The sequence below is a fragment of the Budorcas taxicolor genome, chromosome 8, assembly GCF_023091745.1.
Source record: "Budorcas taxicolor isolate Tak-1 chromosome 8, Takin1.1, whole genome shotgun sequence".
Classification (NCBI taxonomy): Eukaryota; Metazoa; Chordata; class Mammalia; order Artiodactyla; family Bovidae; genus Budorcas; species Budorcas taxicolor.
The window spans coordinates 100,627,487-100,636,440 of record NC_068917.1 but is presented as its reverse complement, the minus strand read 5'-3'; the positions used below and the strand labels follow the sequence as shown (position 1 = coordinate 100,636,440).

At 43.6% G+C, this 8,954-nt stretch overlaps 1 non-coding gene across 1 annotated transcript; it reads right to left on the bottom strand.

The window, feature by feature from the left end:
• Nucleotides 1-5,058: 5,058 nt before the first annotated feature.
• TRNAH-AUG (transfer RNA histidin (anticodon AUG)) lies at nucleotides 5,059-5,130 on the bottom strand. Its single transcript has one exon. It is a non-coding gene; the product is annotated as a tRNA-His (tRNA).
• Nucleotides 5,131-8,954: the final 3,824 nt, after the last annotated feature.

The following is an 8,954-nucleotide window of genomic DNA, read 5'->3' as shown; positions in this document are numbered from 1 at the left end:
CTATGTTGGCTTAAAGTAGATATTTATTATGCTGCTGCTTCTGCTGCTAAGTCGCTTCAGTCGTGTCCGACTCTGTGCGACCCCATAGACGGCAGCCCACCAGGCTCCGCCGTCCCTGGGATTCTCCAGACAAGAACACTGGAGTGGGTTGCCATTTCCTTCTCCAATGCATGAAAGTGAAAAGTGAAAGTGAAGTCGCTCAGTCGTGTCTGACTCTTCACGATCCCATGGACTGCAGCCCACCAGGCTCCTCCAGCCATGGGATTTTTCCAGGTAAGAGCACTGGCGTGGGTGCCATTGATTTATTATGCTACTCATCATCATAATGCATTAAGTGAGAGAAATCACAATATCATATGAGGAGACAGAAAACGCTCTAAAAATTCAACACTAGTAAGTGTTTGGAAAAAGAAAATTAGCAAACTAGAAATAGAAATTTCTTTAACTTGAAAAAAGTTATTTAACTTGAAAAAAGGATATTTACAAAAATCCAAAATAAATATCATACTTGATGGTAAGTTATTAGAAGAATTTCCTTTACAGTCAGCAAAGAAGCAGCTATTTTGGTTTAAATTTTATTTCTTTTAGAGGTCCTACTTCATGGAATTAGACAATACAAATTTTTTTTAAAGTATAAAAATTATCTTTATTCCCAAATTATATGAATATCTACCAAAAAATCAATGAAAACTATGAATTATTAGAAATAACAAGAAACTCAGAAAAATTATCAGACAAAACTCAAATAATTTCATTTAAAATAATTATACTTTTATAACCCAACAGTCATCAGTTGAAAATACAATTTAAAAAATACAATTTATCATGGTAGCAAAAATGATTATAACAAAAAATGTGCAAATCTTTATGAATAAAGCTATAAAACTTATTAGATGACATTTTAAAATATTTAAATGGAAAGAGAGTTCATAGATAAGAGATCATGTTCACAGATAGAAAGTTTCCATAGATGGATGTCAAACATCCCCAAACTTATCTACAGATTCAATACAATTGAAATCAAAATACCAGCAGAGTTCTCAAGGGACCTTGTACATCTCATTCGAAAGGTATGACCACAAGCAAAAGGCCAACGGTAATCCAGACAATTCTGAAGAATAACAAATATCAAAACTTGCCTTTCCAAATATCAGAGCTTATTATAAAATTATGGCCAATTCATATTGATGTATGGCAAAAACCATCACAATCTGGTAAAGTAATTATCCTCCAATAAAGATAAATAAATAAAATTATGAAAGTTAAGATAGGACACTATCCATATGTGGAGAGACAAATATGCCAATTGGGAGATAACAGAGCCTAGAAACAGATCTATGCATTTACAAATACCTAAAATAGGAAAGAATTTCATGGCAGGTCAGCAGATTGACATGGACTATTCAATAAATGGTTATGGAACGATCAGTTATGTATACAGTAGATATAACAAAATTCTTGATCTCTAAGGTGTGCTGCCATTCATGGGGTCGCAAAGAGTCAGACACAACTGAGCGACTGAACTGAACGGAAGTCACCCTTACCAAAAAGTCAGTTTCGGGTATATTAGTGACTAAAATGAAAAGCAAAACTTTAACATGTTTTACCAAAAAAATATAGAATGTATTATTGATGGTTTCAGGGTAGAGAGGGAATTCTTACATCAGAGACACTAAAAAAGCATTAACCTTTATCAAATTGATATGTTCAACAACTTCTGTCCCTCAAAATACAATATAGAAAAGTGAAAAAGCAAAAACTGGGAGAAAATATTTACAACACTAGCCAAGGGATGGTAGTTAGAACACATACAGTACCATTATATGGTAGTTTATGTATCAAAGTTATACAACCATGCTTATCTTTAAATGGCAGATGTCTCTTTCTCTCTGTTTTTCCCAGTTTCTAATTTTCTACAATGAACATGTATGTCTTTTATAATCAAGGAAAGAAAGAATAAATACTTTATTTAACAAGACAGACCCCCTAATTGTGAGGATAAATACCAGGCAGCTGAAAGAAGAAAGAAAAAACAAAACAAAACCCACTAGGTATAAAAATAACTTTCCCTGGGTTTGATCTTCCAGCAACAAGCTACAATCTCAGGAACTCTTTTTCCCCTGAGCTTTTCTGAGTCCCATGCAACAAAATAAGGCAAAATGTGCCTGTTGAATTATATTGTTCTGAGGTAGAAAAGAGAAACCTTTTGTGCATTTAAAGAAAAAAAAGCATACTGGTCCTCCCAAGTCTTATTTTTAGTTTTACTATAATTCGGTCTCCTAAAGGCTCTGCAGCCAAGTGAACTCGGAAAGTTTGTTTTTCATTCTTGAAGCGTCACTTGTTGCTCTGCTTCTTGTGGAGGCGAGTGCCATGCAGCCTCACTGCAGGCAGGGACTTCCCTGGAGATTAGCGTGCTCCCTGGCATTCATCTGATTTGGCCCCAGCCCCTCACTGGCCTCCACAATTGCTTCATTATTTCCTGGGAGGAGATTCAGAACTTGGAGCAGAAGGGGATGAGAGCAGCGGAGAAGCTCAGCTGGGATTGTGGTCCCCCTGATGCAGCCCTCAAAACTCAAGACTTCACGAAGAGGTGCGTGATCTGCCTTTTGTCACCCACAGGGAACCAGGTATGGAACCAAATGCCACAGGCTGTGACCAGCTGGGCCTCAAGCCTTGCCCTGGCATGCCCAGATGCTGTCTTTTAGCCCCTTGGTAACATCCCACCTACCCAGATGCCAAGAGGCCTTAAAAATCTTCTTGTGGGCAATGTATGGAGAGAGGAGAAAGAGTTGGAGAAGGAAAGGAGAAAGGAGACAAGGAGAGACTTATCTCCGTAATAACAGCCAGTGCCTTCTGCGTGCCAGACTTTACCCCCAGACAATTTACTCTACGGTATATCATTTAATCCTCAAAGCAACACAATGGATTCAGTAATTGGTTTTGTTTGTTTGGTTTTGCCTGTTTTTCAGAGAACAAAACTGAACTTCACAACGTTTATGCGTCTTGCCCATGCTGTCCAGTCACTCAGTCATGTCTAACTTTTTGCGACCCCACGAACTGCAGCATACCAGGCTTCCCTGCCCTTCACTGTCCCTCGTAGCTTGCTCAAACTCATGTCCAATGTGTTGATGATGCCATCCATCTTGCCCATAGTCGTGTGCTATTAAGAGCAGGAAGTAGGACTTGACCTTAACATTATGTGTTTGGGCTTAACCCCTCCCCAAGTACCCATCGCAGGTGCCTGGAGAGTTGAGGTTTTTCCTCCAAAACAGAAAAAAAAATAAAAAGATGTATGTGTGGCCAGTTGCGTCTGACTGCGACACCATGGACTATAGCCCACAAGGCTCCTCTGTCCCTGGGATTTCCCGAAAGAATACTGGAGTGAGTTTCCATTTCCTCCTCCAGGGGATCTTCCCAACACAGGGATCAAACGTACATCTCTGGTGTCTCCTGCATTGGCAGGGGGAATCCTTACCACTGAGCCACCTGGAAAGCCCACATGTGGCTTGGCTGCCCCCAAATATTCAGGGGCTCCCTGGTTCCTGAACTTATTTATCAGGATTCCATATCTACCTCTACAGTTCCTCCCCAGGATGACCCCTACCCATCTACCCAAATCCCAGGTCTGTGCAGAATGGCTGGTCCCCACCTCGGGCCTCCACCCTTCCAAGTTCAAGGCTGTCTCTGGTTTTAATTGCCAGGTAGCTTCTCTCCTTTCTCCAGTTTCCTGGAATGACTTCTTTTCAGCCCAGTAAGTCAAGAAGTCATCATGGATTCCATTAAGCGCATTAAGTCTTTCATTACCAGCAAATTGTATTAAGCAGCCACAATGTGACAGACCCTGTGATTTAAATCCTGAATAAATACTCCGGTGAAACTCACAGGGAAGTCGAGGAAGACTGTTCTGAAGAACTGGTGGTTGATCAGGGATCTGAAAGTTGAGCAAGAAAAGTTAAGTAGAACAATTGCAGGAGGGGGATGTTACTAAGAGGATCAGACCAAAGGAACCACCATGAAACAATAGACAGACCAGAGGCACAATGTAAACTAGCTGTGGGAACAGGGCCAAGTTATTCGACCAACCTTTATGAATCAGTTACTAAATGATGTGTGTGTGTTAGTTGCTCAGTTGCGTCTTGCGACCCCATGGGATGTAGCCCACCAGGCTCCTCTGTCCGTGGAATTCTCCAGGCAAGAATACTGGAGTGGGGTGCCATTGCCTTCTCCAGGGGATCTTCCTGACCCAGGGATGGAACCCGGGTCTCCTGCATTGCGGACAGATCCTTTACCATCTGAGCCACCGGGAAGCCCTACTAAGTAATAGGGTGTCATTATCCAGTCAACTCCAGATCCCCGACATCACCACCATCTGTTATCCCTGCCCAAACCTCCACTGAAGGAAGGGACTTCACTTGTCTTGCTCACTACTCTATCCGCAGCACTGAAAAAAGTGCTAAATTGGGAGTGTTGAATGAATATCTGAAGGCTTTACTCATCTGCTAGGCCAATGGTTCTCAAAGCCTGATTCTCTAAGCAGGGGTGGCCTGGATCTTGCTAGAAACACAAATTCTCAGGCCCCATTCTCAGGCCTACTAAATCAGGAACTCTAGAGTGGGGGCCAAGGAATTTATGTTTTTCACAAGACCTCTCCCCACCCCCACCCCCGCCATGACTCTGATGCCCACTTGACTTTGAGTCAAGCTCCTAGAGTGCAAAGCCTGGCTTATTGAGTTCTAAGCACAGTGCTGAGCAAGCTTATCAGCTCTAAAAACTGGTTGTCCTTCCCAGAACTCACATTCCAAGCAAAATTCAAGCCAACCTGAAGAATGTGAGAACCATACCCGCTAAGGGAACAGGGCCTCCTCCCTCCACCAGCCCCCAGAAAGATGCTCCTCCCTTTGCCAAGGATGCAATCAAAAGAAAGAAAGAAAGTGAAGTCACTCAGTCATGCCCAATTCTTTGCAGCCCCATTGACTGTAGCCTACCAGGCTCCTTCACCCATGGGATTTTCCAGGCAAGAGTACTGGAATGGGCTGCCATTTCCTTCTCCAGGGGATTTTCCCAACCCAGGGATTGAACCCAGGTCTCCTGCATCATAGGCAGATGCTTTACCATCTGAGCCACCAGGGAAGTCTCCTTCTGGCTTTCCCAATGATCTAGTGGTTAAGAATCTGCCTGCCAATGCAGGGGATCCAGGTTCAATCCCTGTTCCAGGAAGATTCCACACGCCTCAGGGAAGCTAAGCCCATGTGCCACAACTACTGAGTCCAAGTACCCCAGAAACAAGAAAAGCCACTGCAATGAGAAACCCAGGCACCACAACGAAGAGTAGCCCCCGCTCGCCACAACTAGAGAAAGCCCAAGCACAGCAACAAAGACCCAGCACAGTCCAAGACTTAAAATATTTCTATTTTTAAAAGTCTCCTTCTCTGGAAAGACTTTGAAAGCTCTTCCTAGAAATGATCCCTTGATGTGTTCCTGGATTACAAGTGTAGAATCCTCATTATGGCCAAATCCCGTGGTGGCACATGAATTAATTTAGAAGCATGTCCATTTAGACATGCACCCTCCAACATGGAAGCCACACATGTGGGTACTGAGCACTGCCAATGGGATTTGCATAAATCAAGATGTGCTATGGGCATAAAATCCACACCTGATTTGAAAAAAGAAAATTGTAGTAGGAATAAAAGAGTGTAAATTATCTCATCAATAATTTTTACAGTGACTGCATGTTGAAATGATAATTTGGGGATATACTGGGTTAAATAAATGTATTCTCAAATTAATTTCACCTGTTTCAGTTTTCAGATGAATGGCTCACTTTTTTTTTTTTTTTTGGTTGCTCTCGGTCTTGGATCTATGTTGCTGCCTACGGGCTTTACTCTAGTTGCAGACAGCGGCAGCTACCCTCTACTTGCAGAGCAGAGGCTTCTCATTGCAGTGGCTTCTCCTGTTACAGAATATAGACTCTAGGATGTGCAGTCTCAGTAGTTGAGGCACATGGCCTTACTTGCCCTGCAGCATGTGGGATCTTTCCAGAGCAGGGATACAACCCATGTCCCCTGCATTTGGCAGGCAGATTCTTAACCACTGGACCACCAAGGAAGCCCTGGCTCTTTTTTCCAGCTCTATTGGGCAGTACTCTCTGCTGCTGCTGCTGCTGCTGCTAAGTTGCTTCAGTCATGTCCGACTCTGTGCGACCCCATAGACAGCAGCCCACCAGGCTCCCCCGTCCCTGGGATTCTCCAGGCAAGAACACTGGAGGGGGTTGCCATTTCCTTCTCCAATGCATGACAGTGAAAAGTGAAAGTGAAGTCTCTCAGTCATGTCCAACTCTTAGCGACCCCGTGGACTGCAGCCTACCAGCTCCTCCATCCATGGGATTTTCCAGGCAAGAGTACTGGAGTGGGGTGCCATTGCCTTCTCCAGCAGTACTCTCTAGACATTCAGAATTGCACTGTGGTGAAGGCCAAGGCTCATTCACCTTTGGATCTTGACAACCATCCCCTCTGTGCCATGATCCCCTCTGATCCTTAAGAAATGAGTGTAGAAAAGTGAAAGAATTCAAAACACCTCAAGGCTTAGAAACAACTGTTGATCTTCTTAAACAACGGTGCATTGATATCAACATCTGGGACCAATTCAGCTTGTTCCAACTCAAAGTCAAAGAAGGAGGACAAGCTTGGGGAGTTTAAAGGCCCTGGTTTTGGGCTGACCCCTAAGCAGCCAGATGATCTCATGAGCAACTCAGTCTCCTTCTGAACTCCAATAATTGCTGCCTTGCCCATTCCATGAGCTTTATGGGAGCTGAATGAGAAAACGAATGGGAGCCTACTGCAGAGCCTCTCAGCACTGGAGGCGTGTAAGACATTCCCCTCCATGCCTCCAGTTGTTGTCTGGCTTAGATTTTCTAGAAAGCTACAGAGTGTGCAGACATCGTGTTCCCAGGATTTATGGCTGGGTTTACAATGTTTTGGGTGAGGCCAGAAGCTTTACATGCACTATTTTTCTTTGTTTTAAAACTGAAATGCTTTCTCTCAAAGAAAAGAATTCAAGGAGGAGGAGGAGACTACCAAGGTGGGAGAATCTCTGGCTCCCTTCCACTTGATTACCCAGACAGCGTATTTTGATCTATGCCTAGGGAACTGGAAAGAAAGTTGTCTTCTTCAAGGAGCAGGCTTATCTTACACTAGCCTCACGAGTATCAGGAAATCCAACAGTCTAGGAACTTCTCTGGTGGTCCAATGGCCAAGAACCCACCTTGTAATGTAGGGGTCGTGGATTCAACCCCTGGTTAGGGAACTAAGATGCCATATGCCGAGGAGCAATTAACCGCTAGTGTGACAACTCCTGAACCCGGGCACCACAACCAGTCTGTGTACCATAGTGAAAGATCCCACATGATACAACTAAGACCAATGCAGCAAAATGAATAAATATTTTAAAAAATTCAACAGTCTAATTCTATAGTTGTGGTTGGTACAACTGCCGTCAACCTTCATGATTCTCAAATTATTCCTCCTTATTTATGAATTCACCTAGCTACTAAAATTGATCTAGAACCCCCAAATCAAGGCTCACAGGAACTATAGAGATATATTCACAGATAATTGCAGAGCAGCAAAGAATTTGAGTTCCCTGATATATATGGTTGTGGGCTATCCTGGGTCCGCCCCCCCACCCCCCCCTCCCCCCGATTCATAAACTGAAGCCCTAATCTGAGAATGTGACTCATTTTGTGACTATTATTTGCAGATTAGGCCTGTAAGAGGTAGTTAAGTTAAAATGAGGTCGTTAGGGTAGCTCCTAATTCAATCTGACTGGTGTCCTCATATGAACGGGTTCAGGACACACAGACCGACACAGAGGTCATGTGAGGTTGCAGCAAGAAGGTGACCATCTACAAACCAAGGACAGTGGCCTCAGGAGAAACCAAACCTGCCAACACCTTGATCTCAGACTTCCAGCTCCAGGACCGTGAGAAAATGAAACTCTGTTGTTTGAGCCACCCCGTCTTTGCTTGCTGTTGTTATGGCGGCCCTAGAAAACTATTACACAAACATTCCCAGCTGGGGTCGTGTGTCAGCTCTCAGACTGTAAACAAGTATCCTTTTCATGGTCTGTTTAGCCACGTTTTTTTCACATTTTTTTCTGTGCTTTCGGTTATGATGTTGTGCTTATGATTTCACTGTTTAAAATGAGCCCTAAGAGCAGTGCTGAAGTGCTATCTGATGTTCCAAAGCACAGAAAGCTGTGGTGATGTGCCTTATGGAGAAAATACAAGTTAGATAAGCTTCATCCAGGCATGATTTATGGTGCTTTTGGCTGTGAGTTCGATGTTAATAAATCAGCACTAAATATTAAGGTGTTTCTGAAGAGAAACACATTACATCAAGGTTGTATATTGATCGATTGATGAAAATGTTGTGACCAGAGGCTTGAAAGAACCTAACCCTGTATTTCCCATAGGAGCAACAGCACAGTTCAGTTCAGTTCAGTCGCTCAGTCATGTCTAACTCTTTGCGACCCCATGAATCGCAGCACGCCAGGCCTCCCTGTCCATCACCAACTCCCAGAGTTCACTCAAACTCACATCCATTGAGTCAATGATGCCATCCAGCCATCTCATCCTCTGTCGTCCCCCTCTCCTCCTGCCCCCAATCTCTCCCAGCATCAGGGTCTTTTCCAATGAGTCAACTCTTCGCATCAGGTGGCCAAAGTATTGGAGTTTCAGCCTCAGCATCAGTCCTTCCAATGAACACCTAGGACTGGTCTCCTTTAGGATGGACTGGTTGGATCTCCTTGCAGTCCAAGGGACTCGCAAGAGTCTTCTCCAACACCACAGTTCAAAAGCATCAATTCTTCAGCGCTCAGCCTTCTTCATAGTCCAACTCTCACATCCATACATGACCACTGGAAAAACCATAGCCTTGACTAGAATGACCATTGTT